Source organism: Henckelia pumila, chromosome 3, assembly GCF_033568475.1.
Source record: "Henckelia pumila isolate YLH828 chromosome 3, ASM3356847v2, whole genome shotgun sequence".
Taxonomy (NCBI): Eukaryota; Viridiplantae; Streptophyta; class Magnoliopsida; order Lamiales; family Gesneriaceae; genus Henckelia; species Henckelia pumila.
Genome location: NC_133122.1, coordinates 87,816,171 through 87,839,207, shown reverse-complemented (window position 1 = coordinate 87,839,207; position 23,037 = coordinate 87,816,171). Strand labels below are relative to the sequence as shown.

General features: G+C 30.6%; 1 pseudogene; it reads left to right on the top strand.

The window, feature by feature from the left end:
• Positions 1-3,526: 3,526 nt before the first annotated feature.
• On the top strand, positions 3,527-5,596 carry LOC140891028 (F-box/LRR-repeat protein 25-like; annotated as a pseudogene).
• Positions 5,597-23,037: the final 17,441 nt, after the last annotated feature.

Sequence of the window (23,037 nt, the reverse complement as noted above, 5' to 3'; positions counted from 1 at the left end):
TCCTTAAAAAAAATAAACGTATAAATATTTTAATCAAAATTTTAAATTTTAAACTTTAAACAAATATTTTCACACTTTTAAGTACCGAAAATAACCCTATGAAATTACAAAAGTCTTAAATTATTATTTAATTAAAAATATCATAAAAATCTATTTTAATAAATTTATAAATTATCTAAATCTAACGTATATCTCTTTCAAAAAAAATCCAACGTATATCTTATCTAAATTGAAATATATTTTAAATTTAGAAAAAATGTTTATTTATCTTTATCTATTTATGTTATTAAATTTTTACGTATATATCTCTTTTGTTCGAATATGATAAAATTATATATATTCAAAATTATTTTTTAAAAAAAGATTCAAAAATTTTGTCCAAATATGATAAAATTATTTATAGTCAAAATTTTTCGTTTTAATATATGATTGAAATCAAAATTTTAACGATAAAAAAATTATTTAATATAACAGATAGAAATTGTTTTTAAGGATGTAGAGAGAGATTCTAATAAACGCATCAGAGTCCACAAAACGAGTCAGGTTTGTCAGACCAGCCTGTCCTGCCATTAAAAAATATCAGATTGGGTTATGGTTTTACTGGCCCATTTGGAGATAAACCTAAACATGCAACGGGTTGAGCCGTCGGTTGTTTAAAAAAATAAAAAAATTGAATTATGGGCATAAAAACAATTATTTTTAAATAAATTTCTTTGAAAATTAAAAATTAGTATTTGATTTATTTTTAATATCTTACATTATTATTTTTTATGATTAAATATATATTTATATTATTCATATTATTTGGGTATGTGTTTTTTTTTATCCAAAATATAATAGTTAACATCAAAATTTTATATGAAATATGTCTCACATCGGTAGGGTAGACTTCTTGGGAGTTCAATATACGGTCTTGGTCCTCTTGGACAACATTCTCCCTTGAGCTAGTTTTTGGGGTTGAATTAGGTTCAAGTCCGTTTCTCCACATGGTATCATAACTCAAGGTCGCCATTGGACTACTCATAATTGGGTAACCCGTTAATATCTCCACTCTCTAGATGATCATTCCTGGGGTGTGGGGGTGTTGAAATATGTCACACATTGGTAGCATAAATTCCTGATATGGTCTTGGATAATCCTCCCTCTTTGAGCTAGTTTTTGGGGTTGAGTTAGGTCCTAGTCCATTTCTCAACAATGTTGGTGTTTTAATTGTGTTCCACCGTTATGTGTTGGACTACCCATAGTTGGATCACACGTTAATATCCAAAATCCAATTTCTTAACACTGTAACATTGTTGAATTTTTTTTCAATCACACTTACTAATATTGCTTTTGGTTTTTTGTATTATTTTTACTAGTATTCTACTTGTGCGATGCATAGAATGTTTTTTTATTTAATTATTGGTAAAAATGAGTAACTATGAGTGCTTTAATAAATAATTAAAATACAAATAAATTAAGGTTGTGTTTGTATGAAATATTTGAAATCTATGGATTTAAATACATCTTCGTTGTTTAGATAACTTTAAAAAATCAAATTTATCTTGATATTTATTTACAGTTAATTACAACAAATTTCAAATCCTTAGAATATTGAAATCAATTCATTGTGGCTAGATGATGTTTGACAAAACTTATAAGCTATTTAAGTTTGTTTAGAAAATTATTAAGAAAAACAGTTTTAAGTTGTCGAAATAAGCTATTTTGACATCTTATAATATGTTTTTTTTTAAAAAAAAATTGTTTCATCCCTAATTTTTTTAGAAATGTCTTATTTTAATGTTTTACTTTTCCATAATATACTTGTATATTTTGTTATGTCCTCCACTTATTTTTCACATTAAACTAAAAAATTAATGGCCATTTATTTTTTACGTTAATCTAATATTAAAATATTAATTTATTTTTTAATACAAATGTTTATGATAAAATTCTAAATTTATTTATATATATATAATTACTTATATTACATTCATAGTATTATATCTTTTTTTTTGTAATTTTTACAGTAAAATGATGTCATAATATCAAACATATCAACATCCTTAAGTTGTTTAAGATAAGTTCATCCAAACACTTTAACAACATATTTTGTAAAATAAAACCTAACAGTAAAGCTCTTAAAACAGCTTATAAACTCTTAGAACTTATAAGTTATTTTTAATACGTTTAGCCAAATACCATATACAGTTAAATATAAATATGGGATTGATTTGAATTTCAATTGTTGACATTATTACACCCCGTAAGTTGCACGAAACTTTAATTTTATGTAATGAAGTTTAAAAATTAATAAGTATGAACGTTTGAATAAATAATTAAAAGACAACTAAATTAAAATTGAGTTTGAATATGAAAGAATTTAAAATCCATTGATTTAAATGTATTTTTATTGTTTAAATAACTTATACATAAAAAATGAATTTATTTTTATATTTATTTGCACTATAATTGAGCTAATCACAATGAATTTCAAATCTTTAGAATATTGGAATCATTTGAAATTCAGATAAGTGAAAATAAATAGGAGATTGATTTGAGTTTCCAGAAGTTATTTAGGAATGAAAATAAATTGAAGTCCATAGATTTCAAATGAAAAAATCCAAATGCAAAAATTGATTATAGATCATATATTTAGAAAAAAAATTAAATAATTTATGAATGATGAAATACTTCATAATACAATATTTGTTGTTGAATTTTTTTTGATGATATATCACATATCGAAATTTTAAGATTTCTATGATTCAAAATTTGTAGACTCTTATGATTATTAACTATGGATACCGTTGATAATGATATTCATGGGACTTTTCAAAATAAGTCCTACATGAAACAATGATTGACTTTATTATCAAAGAATAAATAATTTATTTGTTGGAATAAATATTTGTTTAAAGTTTTGATTAAAATTACAACAACACAACAAAATCAGTATACAAATATTTAATGTATCAAAAAAATGACCATGACATATTAAATTAAAAAAATCGAGAAAAAAATATTCTTGTTTTCAGATTACTTTTAAAATTTTATTTTCAAAAACGTATATAGTTATGAATGTGTAGATTTTTTTATAAAAGTTTTTTTATACTTTTTTTAACTATTTATTTAGTTTGATTTTGTACACACATTTAGGAAAAAGTCGTTACATTTTGATGAATCTTTTTGTTTTTGATTATTTTTTCTGTAGATTAAGTTCTAAAATCTCAAAAAAAAAATGCATATATTTTATTTTGTTTTGATTTGTTGCAAAAAAAATCTAAACATTCTGTCAAATATTATAAATTTATAAATTTTGTTTGTTTTCTTGAGGGATTATTTTATCCAACAATAATGTTAAATTTTTTTCAATCTCAAATACTATTGTTGTTTTTAGATTTTTGTATTATTTTTATTTTTTTTAAAAAAAAAACATTGACCTATTGATCTGTCTAGTCCGTAACGCGGAGCGAGTCGGGGTTTTTATGTTCCGTTTGACAGTGGGCCAAAACGACCAACACAAACGAATAGCTGGACAGGGCGGCCCAGGCCCGTTTGACGCGCTACACATTATAGACTGATAAGCAACCTTAGGTTTAGCAGAAGATCGTCGTTTGCGTAAATAATTGATCGAAATCTCGGTTTGGTTTAAGATTATATGTTGCGCTCTTGTACAAATGGTGAGTTTTTCTTCCTTTGATTTATGTTCTGGTTTCTTTGATGGAAATATGTTAGCCTCTATATGCGTGAAATCTTTTCGCTCGAGTACAAAAACGAGGAAGTATCTTTTCGTGGGTTCTTTCTTGTTTGGTGTTTTTATGTATTCAATTGCTTTTGGAGTTCTTTCTTGAATCCGTTGTCATTGAAGCTTTGTTTATGGTTCTATACTGGAATTTCTGAGTACTCTAGAAAGGAATGAAGGAGTGAGGACACAGTTGGTTGCTCGATTATTCTTGGAGGTTGCAGCTATGCCTTTTATTGATAGTTAAGGGCAGATAGTAATCATCTTATGCAGCAAAATCATAACTGCAGCAACTTAATGCACTCAATTTTCGTTTCTGTCTGTTGTGTGCTTCGTTTCGAGTTCCGCGTCTCTGTCTCCGTTTTCTTGAAATAAGTGGATCATAGATTCACAGCAGGGTGTTTCATTTGCTGCAAGTGGTCAACTTTGTCTGTTCTTTGTGAGCTAAATGCGTCCAATTGATTTCTTTGATGAATTTTGAGTCTTTTTCTTGGTTTTTCTTAATTAAATTTTGATTCTTGTGTTTCGAGGAAATATCTTTTTGTGGGTTCTTTCAGGAATTGTTTGTTTGGCGTTTTTTTGTGGCGGATTCTGGGTTTTGGAGTATGGAACGAGACGTCGTCGGGTGAAGGTATGTTCCAACTCAATTGCTTTTGAAGTTCTTGTTTCTTGATTGATCAAACTTCTGACTATGTTTGCCCTAAATGTGTTTCCTGTGGATACTGATCATCACATGCATGCTATTGATGTATAGCAGAGAGAAGATAGGATTAGTCAATTGCCAGATGATGTGATTTCGTTGATTGTCTTCGCGATTATCTACGAGAGATGCTATTAGGACAAGTGTCCTATCAAGGAGATGGAAGCATGTTTACACCTTTATCTCAGAAGTCAGATTTTATTGTTATACGAATTTCAGTGATTCTGCTCCTTGTTATAATCTCAAGGGCGAAAAGTTGAGCAAATTACAAAGAAAGTTTGTCCAAGTGGTGGATACCTTTTTACAAAATCATTCTGGTTCTAGAATAACGTCCTTTGAATTGCTTTGTTGTTTTCGTGGATGCATCTCGGACAGTTTTAGAAGATGGTTGAATTCTGTTGGCAGATTGGGAGTGGAACGGCTTACCCTTGGATATTGTTGTCTTATCCATGTGAAGAGCAAACCTCCTGTTTTCTCTTTCAATTTTCTCCTTGAGGCATCCTCGGTGAAACATCTATGTTTGATGGGAGGTTCTTTTCAAATATCAAGCCAAAATGCTCTCAGAGATCTTGAATTGATTGATGTCGCTTTCACTTATGAGGCAGTAGAGCACATTTTATTAAATTATTGCTACCTACAGTCATTAAAATTGAAGTCTTGTATGCTCCCTTCCAAATTACATATTCATGGTCCTAATCTCCAATTAAAGAATCTGATGCTGTTTAATTGTTCACGGGTTGTAGAGATAGATTTGTCTACTTTTGAGTTAGGCACTCGTAGAATGCTGAAGTTGTCGTTTTCTAATGTACCTATGCTACAAAATTTATTTGTCGAAATTTGTGACCCCAAAATGGGTAGTTATGCATTTGGAAAAGTTGCCAAAGATCTACTTCATCTTAAGCATGTATTTTGGGATTGATGCCAGATTCTTTGAGGTGCAATTAATGAATCCCTTTTCACCATTTATCCATTCTTCATTTTCCTCAAGTGTGAAGAAATACTAGAAATATTTATTGAGTAGTTTCTGCATTTTGTCAGACATTTAACATAGGAAGAGTTAATGAGCTCAGCAACCTTAGACAGTTGGCTTTATTCTTAGTTTCCCACAATAAGCTCAATTTGCTAGCACTTGCTACAGTCCTGGATGCGTGCCCAAGTTCCATCTATCAATGGTATTAATCACATTACGCCTTGCTCTGCAATGTTAAATTTGTTTAAATGAATACATGTGGCTGATATTTTTATTCGGCTTTATGAATGCAGAGAAAAGCATCAACATATAATGGAAAACAAGCAGAGAAGAGAGTTGTCAGGCACCACACTCAGTTGAAAGAGGTGGAGTTTAGTGGCTTTAGTGGAACAGAGAATGAGTATAATTTTATTTCGTACATCCTTAGAAATGTTGTGTCCCTCGAACGGCTGTCAATCTTTGTGGATGTTAGAACCTACAATGTGTATCATGGAAGTTGGAGTGATAGACGTCGTGATCGAAGGGATGATAAGAAGAAACAGGGAATTATTCGTGAGCGGTTGCAGGGACTGACCATTTCTAAGAATGTTGAGATTATTATCGCGTAAGAAACCGTTGAGATCCGTATATAATTTAAAAGCCAAGTTCGACATTCTTTTCTTGGTAGATTATTGTTATGATTATCATGCTTTGTTGAATTTAGAGAAATTGATCACCGGTTATTGGCTGATCCAAATGATAAACACCGGTTTTGGATATATATTGATGTCTTTTCCGCTAACATGTAAATGTGAATTCATGGTCGATCACTTCTGCTTGTGAATCCTTATTTATCATCAGTTCATCACTGTCACTTAGAAAGTGATAACCTCCCACTGAATTCGGGAATAGATATGCAAGATCGTTACAAACACATAGTACGAATCTTCTAGAAACTCGTCTTGGGAGCAAATACAATGATTGCCTTCTAGTGCCCAAAACAGATCAAATAAATGAATAAAAATCATTTGTTAATGGAAAGAGATATTCAATTCAAATCGGACTTTTACAACCTTTACAACAATCAATAATTGTTCAAAATTTCAATACTCTTTTGTTTTCATAACCGGACCAATAATCGAATCGGTTTATCTAAAAAAAATAGTCCAACCGGTCGGACCGTTTTAACCGGACGATCAAATCGAAAAACCGTTTATATAATATAATATTTTGAATTTTAAAAAATCAAAAATATATATAAATAGACAAAAATAAATATTTGTCATAGTTTGAAAGCTAAATAAGGGGAGTGTTATTTAAACTCCAAATTTTGTTAACCACACACCAGCTTGTCATTTTAATTCACAAGATGATCATAATATCGTTTTATCACTCTAATTAAGTTGTTGACATAAATAAAGCCAATAAAAAATGGTAGTATATACTTTCTATTTGAGGGTAAGTTAGATCCTACCTATACAGACACTATTTTGAGGTAGATCTAACGGTTGACATTTATCAATAAATGTAGGATCAATTATTTTTTAGTGGATCCCGCGTGTATTGATAAATAAGGACCCTTAGATCTATCATGGGGTAATGTCTGTATAGGTAGATTGAAATTAACCCTATTTGAGTTTTTTTTTTTTTCTCAATTTACTAAAAAAGTTTACCAAAATTTTGGGTTTGCATATAATATTTGTAATAATTAAATTACGTGATACATATTCAATATTTACTTTTGTTTTTAGGATAATGCTCTGTGTACATGTAAAATAGTTTTACATAGAGGGTTACACGCCTTATAAATTAGTAAAGTATCTCAAAATTCTTTTAAAATATCTTTATTTTTAATTATTTGTCTTGCTAAAAAAATTCTTAACAAAAACATTATTATTTTTTACTTTATTATTTATTGTGCAGTTTTGGGAGTGTCAAATTGAACCCGACCCGAGTTGACTAGAAAATTATCGGATAAAGGTTGAGGTTTTGGGGTTCGGGTTGGACCCGAAATATTTGATTTTTTTTATTTTTAACAAAATAATTAAATACACATAATAATAATCAATATATTTTGATTTAAATACATAATAACAAAATATCACTTATATAGTTCTATATAATTCAAAATTGAAAGTTTAATTGTACTAAATTTAAAATATACTTAATACACAAAATAAAAATTATTTTTAAAAATCAATGTTTTACAAAATAATTATTACATGTTGAAAATCTATGATACAATATACAATAATTTTTTTTCAAACATACAATATTTAAAAATATATTAAATACTTCTTAATGCTATAAATAAGTACAAAAACTATTTAAAATTTTTCAAACCAAACCCGAATAAATCAATAGTGACCGATCCGAACTCAACAAACCCGATCAACCCAAACCTACAAGATTTGATTTTTTATTTTGTTTTTTTAAAAAAATATTAATTATTAAATATAATAATATTAATAATGTTATAAATCATAAAAGAATAAGAGAGATGAATAGAGAGAATTCATGAGAGAAGAGAGAATCATATAGTCAATACTCAGGTGCAATTTTCATTGAATTCAACCACCCCTATTTATAGGAAAATATTACAAGATACAAATATTTACAAATATTATCTTTACATATTTATCTTGATCACATATCTTTAATAAGATAATCATCTATAAATAATAATATATTTATGACACTCCCCCTTAGATGATTATTTGCACAAGCAACCAATTCTTCAAAATCTTCATTTGGCAAGATGAATGCTCGGGAACTTCATCGGGACTCAAATGTCGTCTCGTTAAAACCTTAACAGTAAAATCCCATGTGAAAAATCTGAACGAACAAAAAAGAGTACAGCACCATATACTTTCTTTGGATGTCTTCCCGACGATAGATGCGCCTCGTTAAAACCTTATTTAGGAAAAACTCAGTGGGACAAAATCTTAATGAAGGAAAAAAGAGTACGACATCTCTCGCGATACTTGTTAATTGCCTCATTAAAAACCTTGTTATGAAAAACCACGTGGGAAAAATCATAGACAAGGAAAAAAGAGTACAACTTTGATTGCTCCCCCTCTTGCAAGCATCACTTTTAATTATTAACTCTTAATATTTCAATCTTATGCACTACTGATTTGCCAAAAATTGATTCAGATGCTGATTTTGCCATAGGTATGCTACTTCAAGATCAAATATCTTTTCTTCTTCTTCAAGTTGACAAAAACAATATTTTGAGTATCAAATTCTTCGAGGATGTTTGCACATATATCACCATCAAATCAGTGCATCTATGATAAGTGCAAATATATTATCATAATCCGCTTGAAATATTTTGAGAAACTTTGCTAAAATTTGCTCATATTGCCACATATCATTGTTATTGAAAGTTCAACAAATTGTAGTTCAAAATAATCATCATTTTGCGTAATAGCAAAACACACAAATGATTATATCATTTCGATCCCAAATAATTTGTGAAATCTCATATTTTAATATACTTGTTATTCTTCATGAATAACATATTTCAAATTGGATTCATAGAAATAATTGACCGTTCACGCTTCTAGCGTCATTTTTCATTTACTTGCAAGTAATATAAAATATGGTCCTGCAGGACATCGATTCTTTTATAACGACCAGCCTCTGTTATTCTTTTCACATTGAGATATTTACTTATTTTCTTTAAAAGGGTTCTTCGTCACTAAAGACGATTTATATACTTTTTTCAACTTGAACATAAATGAAGCTAAATAGTATAAATGATCTTATACACAAGATCAAATAATTTATTTTGAGATTTAAACTTTGAACATCATGTTCACTTTATATTTCATTGGGATCGATTTCAAAAATATTCTTGTAGCTTCTAATTCCTCTCCCTCAATGCTGGAAACATTGTTTTACAAGAATAACAAATGAGAATTTCGCGTCATAAAATCTCATTGATCAAATAATTGATCATAAGATCTAATTTATTTCCAACATATTTACAATCTCTTCGAGAGATTTATGTAGTGCATTTCTCGCACAAACATTAACTTTCAATACATAATCATTTGACATAATATATGTTTCAGTTATCCCCAACTATGACGCATTTATTCACATGGTTTAGTAGTTGATTGGAGGCAAAATAATCAACTACACCAATGTATTTATAATCATAAAATTGATATGCATATCCTCTTTTGATCAAGCTTGTCTTGAATATATATTCTGGAAGTTTTTCTCAATACGTATTTTCGCAAACATCATGTTGCGCTTTGTGGGCCCACGTTATTTATTATTCCAGATAATATGGGGATTCTCTATCAATTTGAGCTAATGATAGTGGTATCAAATTTGATAAGCCAATAAGAATTCATAAAATCTTCTGGATCTTTGATTCAAAAAACATCAATATTTATCGATCCAGGAACTTTTGGCATATTCATTAATATCTTTGTATACTATCAATAGTTTTTTAACTATATATATAATTTGAATGCTCAATTCAATTCATTATGCCAAACTCTGAAAGTATTTGTATCAATGATACTTCTGGAGCTCTTTAGCTCTTCTAAAAATATTGATTTGTAATATACTATTTAAACCAAATCAATATCTATTAGATTCAAAAATCCATATACGTCAATGTTTATCACTATTTTATAATATCAAGCACAATATTATTTTCATCGTCACTCAAATGATCTTCTAGATCTTTCAAACATTCAATCAACATACGATGAAACATATGATTTGGTAGACATCAACTGTTTTCACAAACTTTTATATCTTTCTTGATAGATATCAATAAAATTTCTTTACGTACTTCAAGTACGATAGTGATACAGATACCGATGTACGTTTAGTACAATACTTGATTATGACGTATATCTCAATATTTTGTGCCGAATTTATAATTCATATATCGCTTCATACGAGATGACATATTCTTTCTTGAAAAATTAAAATACAGTGTATCAACTGTGTTCATTGGCACTGTCACATTCACTTAAAAGAATGGACCACATTAATCAGAAAACTTTTATAATTGTCTTTCCTTAAAAAAATATTATAAATAAGATATTATAATAAAATAATTGAAATTGAAATTGAAAAATCGGACGTACCTTTTCAAATTCTTGTATGCACCAAGTAGATCTTTTTACCTTTTCAAATTTTTGTTTGCACCAAGTAGATCTTTTACCTTCAACAATGACATTTGATCTATCACAAATGTCATCTCACATTAAATTTATGTTCCTACTTGTAAGATAATAACATGTGATAAAAATATTTTATCATTCATTTAAAAAGTGATAGCTTAATCAAATGATTTTGAAAAAATTCAAAATTTATATACACAATCAAAATTGAAAAATATCAAAATCAAGAGTCAAAATTAATGAAATATAAATCAAGCAACTCAACTTGTTTTCTATACACACTAACACACATGCATACACACCACCCATAATCATAGATATATATAAACATACCATAAGCGGCACAAATTCTTAAGTATGCAGCCATACACTTATCAAATTCAATATGTAAATATCATATATTTGTAACCACACACACATTTGAATTGGAAAAAAGGTAAGAGCATAATTCGATCCTTGCATATGACTGAATTTTGTTTTTTTCATAAAACACTTGAAGTTTTCATTGACTTCATAATTTGCACCAAACATTAAAAATAAATGTATACAAGTCGAAGATATAATATGAATAATGACAAATAATAGATCATTCTTCTTCTAGAGCATTAAAAAAAAATATATGATTTGAATCGATATCAAGTCAATATCTTTTGATATATATCTCACATATATCTTTAATAATATTTTCTTATGGATATTGAAAATTTTAGATCATTTATCGATATTCATTGAGAAATTGTACTAAATTTTCCAATTCATAAGATCATCAACAACCAAAAGGACATTAAATTATATTATTCGAGAATATTTCCAAATCTTGGATCTTATATTAATATTCTTCGTGAATATTATCAAATCTTGCATTTTTTTATTAATATTTCAATATTGATATATTTTGACATGAGATCAATTTCTTCAATGATATTTGTAGATATTTGATATCATATCAGATATCAATCATGATTTCTTCATTTTTTCAATATATGAAATCATATATCATATATTTATCATGAATCTATTCAGATTCTCAATATATTATATTATAACTAGGAATCTCTTTAGATTCTCAATATATTTGATCTTATATCAGATCTTAATCTTGAATATCTCAATATTCAATATATTATATCATGAATTCATGAATATCTTTCGATATATCAAAATTGTAATCATGAATATCTCAAAAGTCTCAATATATTATATCATGATCATGAATTTCTTCAAATTCTCAATATAAAATCATGTTGTGCTACTTTATAGTCATCAACATATTCATGATATTTCATGGGCACCAATATATCAATTGTTTTCATTGTGTTACTTCTAGAGCACCAATGAATATCTCTCATAAATTTGACTATTTGAGTATTGATAACACGTTGTGCTATTCGAATAGCATCAATAAAACGAGAATTATTTTCATTCTCATTTGGTTACAACATCGTGCTGATAACGTGTTATAAATCATAAAAGACTAAGAGAGATGAATAGAGATAATTCATGAGAGAAAAGAGAATCATATGAGTCAATACTCAGGTGCAATTTTCATTGAATTCAACCACCCCTATTTATAGAAAAAGATTACAAGATACAAATCTTTACAAATATTATCTTTACATATTTATCTTGATCACATATCTTTAATAAGATAATCATCTATAAATAATAATATATTTATAACAAATAAATATATTTTAATTTAAATATATAATAATAAAATCTCGTTTATATATGATTTAAATTTGAAAGTTTAATTTTAAAAATTTTATAATATATTTAGTTATTTACTATAAAAAATAAACAATTATTATTTTTGTTGAACTCATTAAAAAATTATATATGTTTTCATAATTATTTTTAAAAATTTTATAAAATAATGAATTTTGTTGAACTCGGTAAAATTAATTCTATAAGTAAGTAATAAAATAAAAAAATAATATTTTAGTGAAAAGTTTTTTTAGCAAGACAAAAATTGTAAGTTGAAAGAAAGAAATTTTAAAAGAATTTTGAGATATTTTCCTAATTTAATAGGGCGTATAGCCCTCTATGTAAGACTCTATGTACACATAGCATTATATATTATGTTTCAGTATTAATTTAACTCTTTATTTATTTTTTATTAACTCATGTATTATGACTTTTCAAATTTTTAACAGAAACCCAATAATATTTTCAAAAGTGTTTTTTAGGTAATTTTAAAAGTGTTTTCAATTAATTAAATTAATTTTTATTGAGTCCAAAATTTTTTAATTTAAAAGATAAATTATTGAATTGAAATTCTATACATTTATATATAATTATTTTGAAAAAGATGCATCTTAATAAAGTTTAGAATTTATTTAAATTTTATAATTTTAAAGCTATTATTCTATTTATATTTAATACTAGATAAATTATGGCACAAAACTAATAAAAAAAATAAAAAAATAAAATAAAAATTAGATATAAATAACATTCCTTCATTCTTAAAAATATTTTATTAGAATAAATATTGAATGTATTACCATTTAATACTTATACGTATTATATGAAAATAACATGTTGTAGAAAATATTTTTTTTAGGAAAGTAGAAAATATTTTTAATTATGGTAAATTGAGAAAAAAATTAAAATGAATGAAATAAAAATCATGTTATGAAATTTTATGAATAAAATACAAGAACATTTAATCGAGGTTTTATTGGGTGCATATGCTACAAAAATTAATAAGAATAGTAACGGGTATATTAGTCTTTTAGTAAATTTGAAATGTATATTGGAGTGTGATTAACAAAATTTGGAGTGTAAATAACACTCCCCGCTAAATAAATATGTAAGTATATTCAAAATATCAATTATAATTATAAATTATTTAATAATGAATTATTTAATTTTAAAAAACTAATAATTATTAAAATAAATTTTTTAATAAAGTACAAATTTCAAATAATCATGTGTATATATATATATATAATATTAAATTTAAAGTTTTAAAAATAAAAAATTTAATTTTTCAAAAAATAAAAATAAAAAAATTCGAAAAACTGGTTCAACCAGTTGAACCGGTTTTCCGGTTCTTGACCAGTCCAACCAGTTCTTGATCAGTTTTGACCGGTTGGTCCTGTTTTTCGGTTTTTGGAAGAGTTCCGGACCAGACCGACGACCGGTTCCCATTCGAACCGGTTGAACTAATCGGTCCGGTCCGGTTCTAAAAACACCGCTTTTAATAACTCCATGAAATATATTAACAAACAAACATGATATAAAATATCGAAAATTGTTTTTGTTTCGACCCAAAGATTTGGATTGATTTGTAAAACAAAAAAATTCTTATAAAAAGATAACATAGGTCAATTTATGAGATGGATCTATGACATGATCTGACTGATAAAAAAATGTTTATGTGGTTTGGACCGACATCATACATCTTCATTTATTTTTTAGAACAAAACCAACACATATTTAAATAAGTTTAAAAAATGATTTTTTTAAAAAAATAAAAAGATTACAATTTTTTTTTGAAAAATAAAGTACTTAATATTTTAAAAATTAAGATTATTTTAAAAAAAATATAGCTGTCCAGTTCACCACCATTTTCAAAATAATAAAAAACTTCAATGCAATGGTTCCACTGAGCAATTTTGTGAGACGATTATTTGACCCGCCATAACCCATTAAAATAATTATTTTTTATGTTATAACTATTAATTTTTATGGACCGGATTAACCCGTCTCACGGATAAATATCCTTAAGATCTTTTCACAAGATATGAAAAATGTCAACAAACAGATTTTGAACAATGAGTGTGGATGAATATGCAAAACTGAAAAATAGATATAGACTGAAATGAGAATATAACGAGATGTATATGGATGTTCGAAGTTTTCAACAACTCTTACGCCACACCTTCTTCTTCCTCGGAAGGATAACACTAGAAGACATTGAATTTACAAGTAATTTGCAAAATCCCACTCCAAGACTAGCACTTACGCTCAATCACCTATCTCATAACTCATCGACTGAATGAAATATAAGAGTATTACAACTCGATTATACAAGCACAAATTGATCCTACAATGATCAAATAAGAATTGTGAAGGTGTACTTTGAGTTTCTTGATCAATTTAGCTTGAATAGCTTTGAAAGCCTGCTTGAGCAGATAGTGTAAGAGTATTCAAATTTTTCAGGGAGCTTTATTAACTAAATAGGCTTGGGTGCCAACCGTAATAAATTTGAATATCTTCAGAAATTTCTGAAATAATTCCGTTGCGCTGTTTTTTTGTGCTATGTCAACTAGGGATGGTAGCGGGGCAGGTGATTAGTGTCTTTTGTATGCATTATTTTGTGTTATTTTTATATTTATTTGGCATTATTCATATGGTTTCATGTGTGTTTTTACTTGTTTTATTTATAATTTATTTCATGCATGTGCATTTCACTCTCCGGATTTTATTTGAAGGAAATATTGAAGAAATCAATAATTTGGAGCAAGAGAAGAGCCGCAAAAATGAATTATGAAGCAGCAATAGTCATAATTTTTTTTTTTGATGATAAAGATCCAAATCCGATCTCCACCAGTCAAATTAAATTTCAAGATGTTTTGAAGCTGCTGTCCAAATTTTGGCTCGATCCGACGACAAGAACTTTGGATATGAAAACGCTGCGCGCTGGAAAAAGTGAGCGAGACCTGTGCTGCAGGAAAAAAGTTTTGGGACAAAAAGTTGCTCGCTCGAGCGAGATGTCGCGCATACTAAAAATTGTGATTTTTGAGAGTTAAAAATCTTATCTTTCCGGACTTTATTTTATGGGCTTTCAAAGACATATAATTAAAAGACATCAGAACATGAGAGAGGGGACTTTTACACTCCAGATTACACAAGAAATCAAGGAGGCGGCTAGGGCGTCGGAGATTGAAGAATTGGAAGATCGCTCCATTTTAGTTCTTCTTGTTTCTTCTTCTTTATTTTATTTTTGAATTCTATTTTCAATTATTGATTAGTTCTTTTCAACCAAGACGGTGAGATTCGACCGAACAATTTTATCTTTTGTTCTTGTGAATAATCAGATCAATTATTTACTTGCTTGTTAATTGATTCTAAGACAACAGATTAGAAATTGATTTCGATCGCTCCAATAATTGACATATGGTTAAACCGACTAAAAATAGTATTCGGTTTCAGTATGCGGTTTTAGGTAAAAAATGAATTCTCATAATTCCCAATGCATTTAAATTTGATTAGAATTATGAAAATTAATCCGTCAATATTTGAATAGGTTTAACTGTACTAGAAATAGACTGTTAAATAAATTAGGAGAATTCGTTGTGATTTAAGATTAAATTTGGATCATAGATTTGCCACTTGTTTGCATAATTTGTTTGGTACCTTCGTGTGTCTTGGTTCTCTCATTTTAATTAAATTTATCTTTCAGCTATTTTTATTTCTTATTTGTTTTAGTAATTATATTTTTATTTAATTAATCGCAACCTTTTCATTATTCTGTCTAAATTAATCTAAATAATTAATTCTTGAAAATTGAGTAAAGACTCTGTGGGATCGACACTTAGACTCATTGTACACTTTCTATAACTTGACCTGGTATGATTGCCAGTATAATTTATTTAATTCGAATTTAAGCCGGTTAGAGGGTTTGGCTAAACCCGGAACCCGCCCCGCCTAGAGAAAATCCTACTCGCGTCCCGCCCCGCCCAGTCTTAAAAACCCGGTGGGTCCAATGTGGGTTGGACCCACCAACCCGCTCAAAATATGAGAAAATAAAAACAGTTAAGCTTGTAAAAAGAAAACCAATTCATGTAATTGCAGTAAATAACACAATCTGTTCACGACACTGAATAACAATACAAAAAAAGGTAAATAATAACAAGCAGGGTAATTGAGCTAGCCCAATATGTAAAAAGGTAAAGAATAACCTAGCACCCGTCCATAGATTCGAGCATCCAACATTCAACCGATTAAGAATATAAGCTTCACCATATATAATATAAACTAAAATAGGTATCGATCAAACACAATCTGAGAAAATGTAACTAACCGTATGAACAAATAACTTCAAACGAAAAATTAACTCGAGGACTCAAATTCAAAACATAGAAATACTGAGATAAAAAACAGAAATAAACAGATGCACACTTCCCGTGCTTGAATCTCCTCGAATGAATCACCATTTGTTGTAGCCTATAATAGAAAGCACACACCGAAGACGAAGATATCGAAAGGTCGTGACTCCGATGGCTTTTGGAAAATCTCTTGACGGCTTGAGGGAGAGGGAGAGGGAGAGGGAGAGGGAGAGAGAGAGAGGCTGAGAGCAGGAGGGAAGACCCAGATTTGCGGCGTGATAGATAGGGTTGGGAGGAATTAGGACATTTCATGTTTTCAAAATTATATTTGCTATATAATATATATATATATATATATATATATATATATAACCTATTATTAATAATATACGGGGTGGGTCAGGGACGGGTTGACTCAAACTCATTACTCGCCCGGACCCACTTCTAGACCCATTGATTGGGTCCGGACCCGTCTCGGGATCCGTTTGACCCGGTTTTAACCCGCCTCATTAGGTGCGGGTTTGATGCGGGGGCCGGGTTTTAACCCAGCCCATTGCCATCCCTAATGTCAACATTCTTTGCAAAAAGTACATTATGGGATCACAACGTTTTGTTGCAGATAAATCATTGTACGAAAAACTCTATCCGCTTAGGTAAACTGAGAGTTATTTTGAATATTCTTTGAATGTTGGTTGTTGACTTAAGTTAAACTGAGATAGGTTGTAGAAAGTGGCATTTTAGTGACTGGACGCGTTATCAGTAGGTAAACTGATATCTTATATGAAATGAATGAGCGAGCAGTTTACTTCCTAATTCTATTTCTTTGATGCGATCAGTTTAGTAGCTTCTGGGTATTTTCTCAAGCGATCAGTTTAGCGATTTGATGACATCTGTTTAGTTTATATCTAAATTTGCAAACACCGAAACTAAATCTCCAACAATTTCCCCTTTTTGGTGTTTGACAGATATTCATAAACGCTTATCGTTAAAGCAGGTTGTTCTTGAAAGAGCATATGATGCTTATGTTGTCTTTAATTTGAGGTAAACTGATAACTTGATAAAATGTATTATTGCAGCGACCCAACCCGGATCCACTACCTAATCAGAGTTAGAGCGAAATTAAGCATGCAATTAATAGTACGTTGCGGAAAACTTAAATAAAAGCTGACCGGCAGTATACAACCAGTTACATAAAATCTAATATACAACCCAATCGAATTTTAACAATAAAACCTACAGCTAAACCTGTTGTCTTCTCTGTTCACCGAATACTCCAAGCCACTGGGCGCACTACCTGCACATGCACCTATCCCGTCGAAAGGGGTGTCCAAACATACAGAAAATACTGGACGTGAGTAACTACCCGCAATACGGAAGCAATTATATATAAAATATATGCATCAAATAAATCACTTTAAAACACTTTTTAAAACAATATGCTCAAGGCGCCATGAATACATAGTACCGTGCTAAGAGCGACTCCGCGAGGTACTCGTATATTCCCCTAATAACTATAGCGTCTACTCCACCATCGTGGTCGCTCCTAGTGATAGCAATTCCAAGGGCTGTGCCTCCCCAAATCTTACCCGAATAAAAAACAGGATACAAGTCCCATATGAAAACTGTCAATACCTAACCCAAGTCCAAAATGAGATACATGCTCACTATGGAAACTGTCAGTGACCCACCTCTCACGAGATGAAGTCTAGTATGCATGAAAACATGCAAGTATGTGCTAAAGTAGTAAAACATCATAAAAACACATAGCACATACATATGCAACACATATATCATATATCATGCTGGCTATCTTAGTCAGTACTTACGTTCCTTACTAAAGACAGTCCTAGTAGTCCCACTCTAGGTTCCAAGCCTCTCATCAACTCTACAATGAAAAGTACTCATGCATCAATATATATTTAAGCTCTAAAAGCTTTAACTAAGCTATTTCATACTCCTAAATATTTTTATGAATCAAAAGCTATACCTGCGTCCGTCGTCAGCCCGCTGATAGCGATTGCCTCAAAACTTAGGCACAGCTCCGCTACTTTTGGATTCTCAATAGGACGCCTAGAAATCCCTAGATCTGACTAGAAAGGGCTAAGAATGAGAGAGAGAGAAGAGAGGAATGAGCGAGTCGGAAGTGAGCCTCAGCACCTCTATTTATAGGCAGAGAACGTTGCATCTGATCCCGATTGTTGCGTTCGTTCTCACTTCATTGCGTTCGATGTCCCATAAGTTTGTAAGCAATGATGTCATCTTGTTGACATCACAGATGACATAAGCTGACCAGAACATTGCGTCCATTCTCTCCAGACGTTGCATCTGTTCTTGGTCACCATTCGGGACATTTCCGATCATTCTGAGTTCATCTCTGATGTCCTTGAACTTCTTTGAGATTTCCTTAACCCTGTTTAGCTTGATAATACACTAGTGATTAACGTTTAATCACTCAAATTGGGTACGATTTACTACATTCTCCCCCCTTCAAAGATTTTGGCTTCGAAATCTAGGGTAAATCCCGAGAACGTACTAATGACCATTTTCGCATGTTTTGGTCGAATGTCTTTCGACATAATCAAACTCTGGTCAAATTCCCTGAAAGTTCCATTAATGTCAAACCACTTTCAGCACTCCCCAAAATCCTCAGTTTGGCTCTTGCAGAACTGAAAGATACTACGCTACTTGACGAAAGTCAAACTTACTTGAATCTAATGTATCACAACACTGATACATCTTTTATCCTTAAAGCGCATCTCTTCGAAATTCTTCTGCCAAGCTTACACTTGCATGATCACATCTCGCAACTAGAGATATCTCGCGCAATGACATTGGTTCCCCGTCGTAGCCGACGCCTGCATGTCAAACTAGATGTATGTGCCAAGATAAGCCATCTTGATGTCCTCAAAACACCGTCTTATCTTGATACCTGATTCCCATATCGTATCATTATATCTCTAATCGAATCTAACACAAGCACACTTGTTCCAATTCTCTATCCCTAGGAAATCTTATAAAGACAAAACACAAGTCATAACCTAACCAATTTGCGACATTCGTCGAACACTGACTAGATCTAACCATTTATTGGTTCCCAAAACTTACAGTGCATAATACATACTCTATCACTATTTAGAATTAAGCATCTCTCCGCAAAATAATTCCACCGACACAAAGCTATACTTCAACGTAACTGCTAAACACGATTTTCAGACTGGTTATCCTTCCCATACTCCCCTGAAGCAAAACAAGCTTCCCAAGTAATACTTGGAACTCAAACCACCATGTCTAGTACAAATCATAGTTCACGTTTCTCAGTATAACTCAAAACTGTGTCCTGATAAAATTCTCATCACATGACAATCATGTCAAAAAGTCCTCCCTTAAACATTGGTCTGCAAAGCCCTATGAATATGTTGCCATGGTAATTATCGCATATCTGATGAACTACATCGTCTCAACGACATGTTACTCACCTAGGAGTCTCAATCGATGGGCTAGTCAAATCTCTCTACAGGATTCAGTTAACCTTGGACATCCCCCTGATAGTTATACATGCTTGCAATTACTTTACATACATCAATACTAAGGCAAGCTTCCTCAGAAATGCTCGACTTGAATAAACATTCCACAGTACACCGGTATATGGAAATGCTTCCTATCCCGTCTCAAAATTCGACAGTTATTTGCACCTGGTATAACTCATCTCAGAGTCCCTGATGACACATTATCATCGTTAATTCTATCCTTACAAGATTCGACGAACTGATCTTTTAAAGGAACTAATCCCAACAGATTCAGTATTTCCACTAACTCATGTTCCTGCTGAAACACATCAGCCCTTGACATGAATTGAAAAAGACTAAGAACCCTGACAAATACGTCATTTTTGGAACACTTCGTCAAAATGTTCGTTTGACAGTCCTCGAAAATTATCGTCCACCACTGACATGGGGCAAAAACTTGACAATTTCCTTACTCAACCTGAGTATACTATTGCTAATACTAAGAAATTTCTTAGATCAATTTTGGTTCTTTTCTTAACAATAAAAAAACTATCCTGGGGAACTTCCAATCCTCTTGCTTGCTCTTACTACTGTTGATAACCAAGTTATCTCTCAATCTTGACCACACAAGTCAATTCGTAATCGTACTCGATCACTGCAATCCCAAAAGATCCATCTCTTCCTAGAGATTCCGAATATATCCAAATCGCTTACTGCCTTGAGATTGTTCTAAGTACCAATCTCTTAAGCACAAGACGACAAAATACTATCCCAAGTACTTCTCGATTCGCTACATCCTAACCACCACTAATTGGAATCACTTGTCGACCACGTCGACCTACTGTGGCTTGCTATTGACCTGTTAGTGATAAACAAATCAGTCAACCACTTATTAACATAAGCCTACATGGTCGATTCAATAATCTTGACCAAATTTCCACAAGTCTACAGTAGCACCAAGAATTCCATAATTTGGATTTCATGCCTAAATTCGTTTTAAAAATTATAATTTTTAAATATCCTGAATTTAATTGCCTAAAATTTCCTTAAAGTTTAAGTTGCTCAAATATTTAAGTTAATTATTTTTTAGATTTTTAAGCTCAGTGACTTCCGGTTCCGGCTTACGGCGATGGTGGATTTGGCGGAAAATTCTTAAATATTATTTCAGGAGTTAATATTTGCGATAATTGAGAAAAATAGATGGAATGTTGATTTTTGATTTTTTGGGTGTCGAAAATCGCTTTTATCACATTTTTGAGCTTATTTTTAAATTTTTTCGGAAATTAGCATTTTAAAACCAGGATTAGTAAAATCAAATTTAATATCTTAACTTGGGAATTTCAAACTTAGGAATTTTAAAAGTGCAAAGTTTATTAAGACAAAAGTTGTAACAATTAGAGTAACACTTTTATTAGTATGAGTAGCACTTTTAAATCTCACTCACACACTGTAACGCCCCAAAATTATCTTAATTGAGTTTATTATTGATATTTCGACATTATAAATTTGAGGGATTTAACAGAGAATTGATCAGGGACTTTTTTGCAGTTTTCAAAAATTTCAGGGACTAAAGTGCAATTTCTTCATTTTGACTTATTCTTATAATTTTTTGCATGACTAGGCGTGTATTATCACTTTCTATTCTTCTCCTTCTCCTCCCTTGGCCGACTACCTCTATGGATGATCTCCAAGCTTTTGAAATCTTCTTGTCGCACGATCCGTCCGATAGAAATTAAATCCGAAGGTATATTCGCGATCTCGGCATCGAAGGATTCGTTCATCGTAAGTATTTATTTGATCAACTATACTTCAATTTTTGGACATCATTGAAATTTGATTATTTTTGGATATGTTGTTCTTGAGCTAGCATATATCGGTTATTCGAAGTCGGATCAGAAAAAGAACGACGTTCGGAATTTCTATGAATTTTTGAAGCTTAATTAAAAAATGGGGTTTTGAGATTTGTTGATATTGAGTTGATTTTGTTGAGATTGTGGTTGTTATGAGTTGTATTGATTGATATGCTGAGTTTGTGGTTTTTGGTTGTCCGTTTATAAGCCGTTATTCCGCCATTTTGAGTTTTGGTTATCGATTAGTTTGAATGGATTGAGCCGTATTTCGACCGAGTTTGAATGTTGATATTGATCTTATATTGCTTCATTTCAGATTGATTTGTGAATTGGTGAATCCAGAGTTAGCGGAATTCGAACAGATAGAGTTGAAGGCGGTATAGTATTGATTTCTCTCTTATTGATTTGGATTCGAATAAGTTTTGATATGAGATTATCTTATGTTTATACAGATTGGAACTCTTCGACTCGAGAAAAGGTATAAGTCAACATTGAATCGAATAGGGACGAATACTCGAATATGAGATTATTTCGAGTTCCCTAAAATCACATACTTGCATGTTATTTGAATTATTTGATTGAATGTTTTATGATTTGTACATGCATTCATATTGAGCCAAAGATTTGATTTCATTTTGAATTAGATGTTTTGGGGACTATATTGGAGTGGCCTTGGTTGTTGAGTTCTTCCAAGTGCTAGAATGCTTCTTATAGTTGCTCCAAAGTCTAGAGGGTTGAGTTATACAATTTTCACCTCGAATGGGAGAGTCGATGAGTTAGTGGTTATAACTTGTCCTCAGAATCCCAACCGAATAACCGAGTTTACTTTTGATTATCCGATTAGATAATCCTGATTTTAAAGACATGCATTTCATTTTATTTCATATTTGGAATGTGTTGAAGTTATTTCATGATTTTGATATATTATGTGATATTGCATGTTTGTTGCTTTTATTGGGAATATTATTCTCCCCGGATTTATCCGGTTGTTGTCTTGTTTTGTATGTGTACTTGACAACATGTGGGGTAGGATCGAGTCAGAGGCAGCATGGCTAGATTAGGCTGAGTTTGATAGAAGTGGGGACTTGGTTTAGAGTTG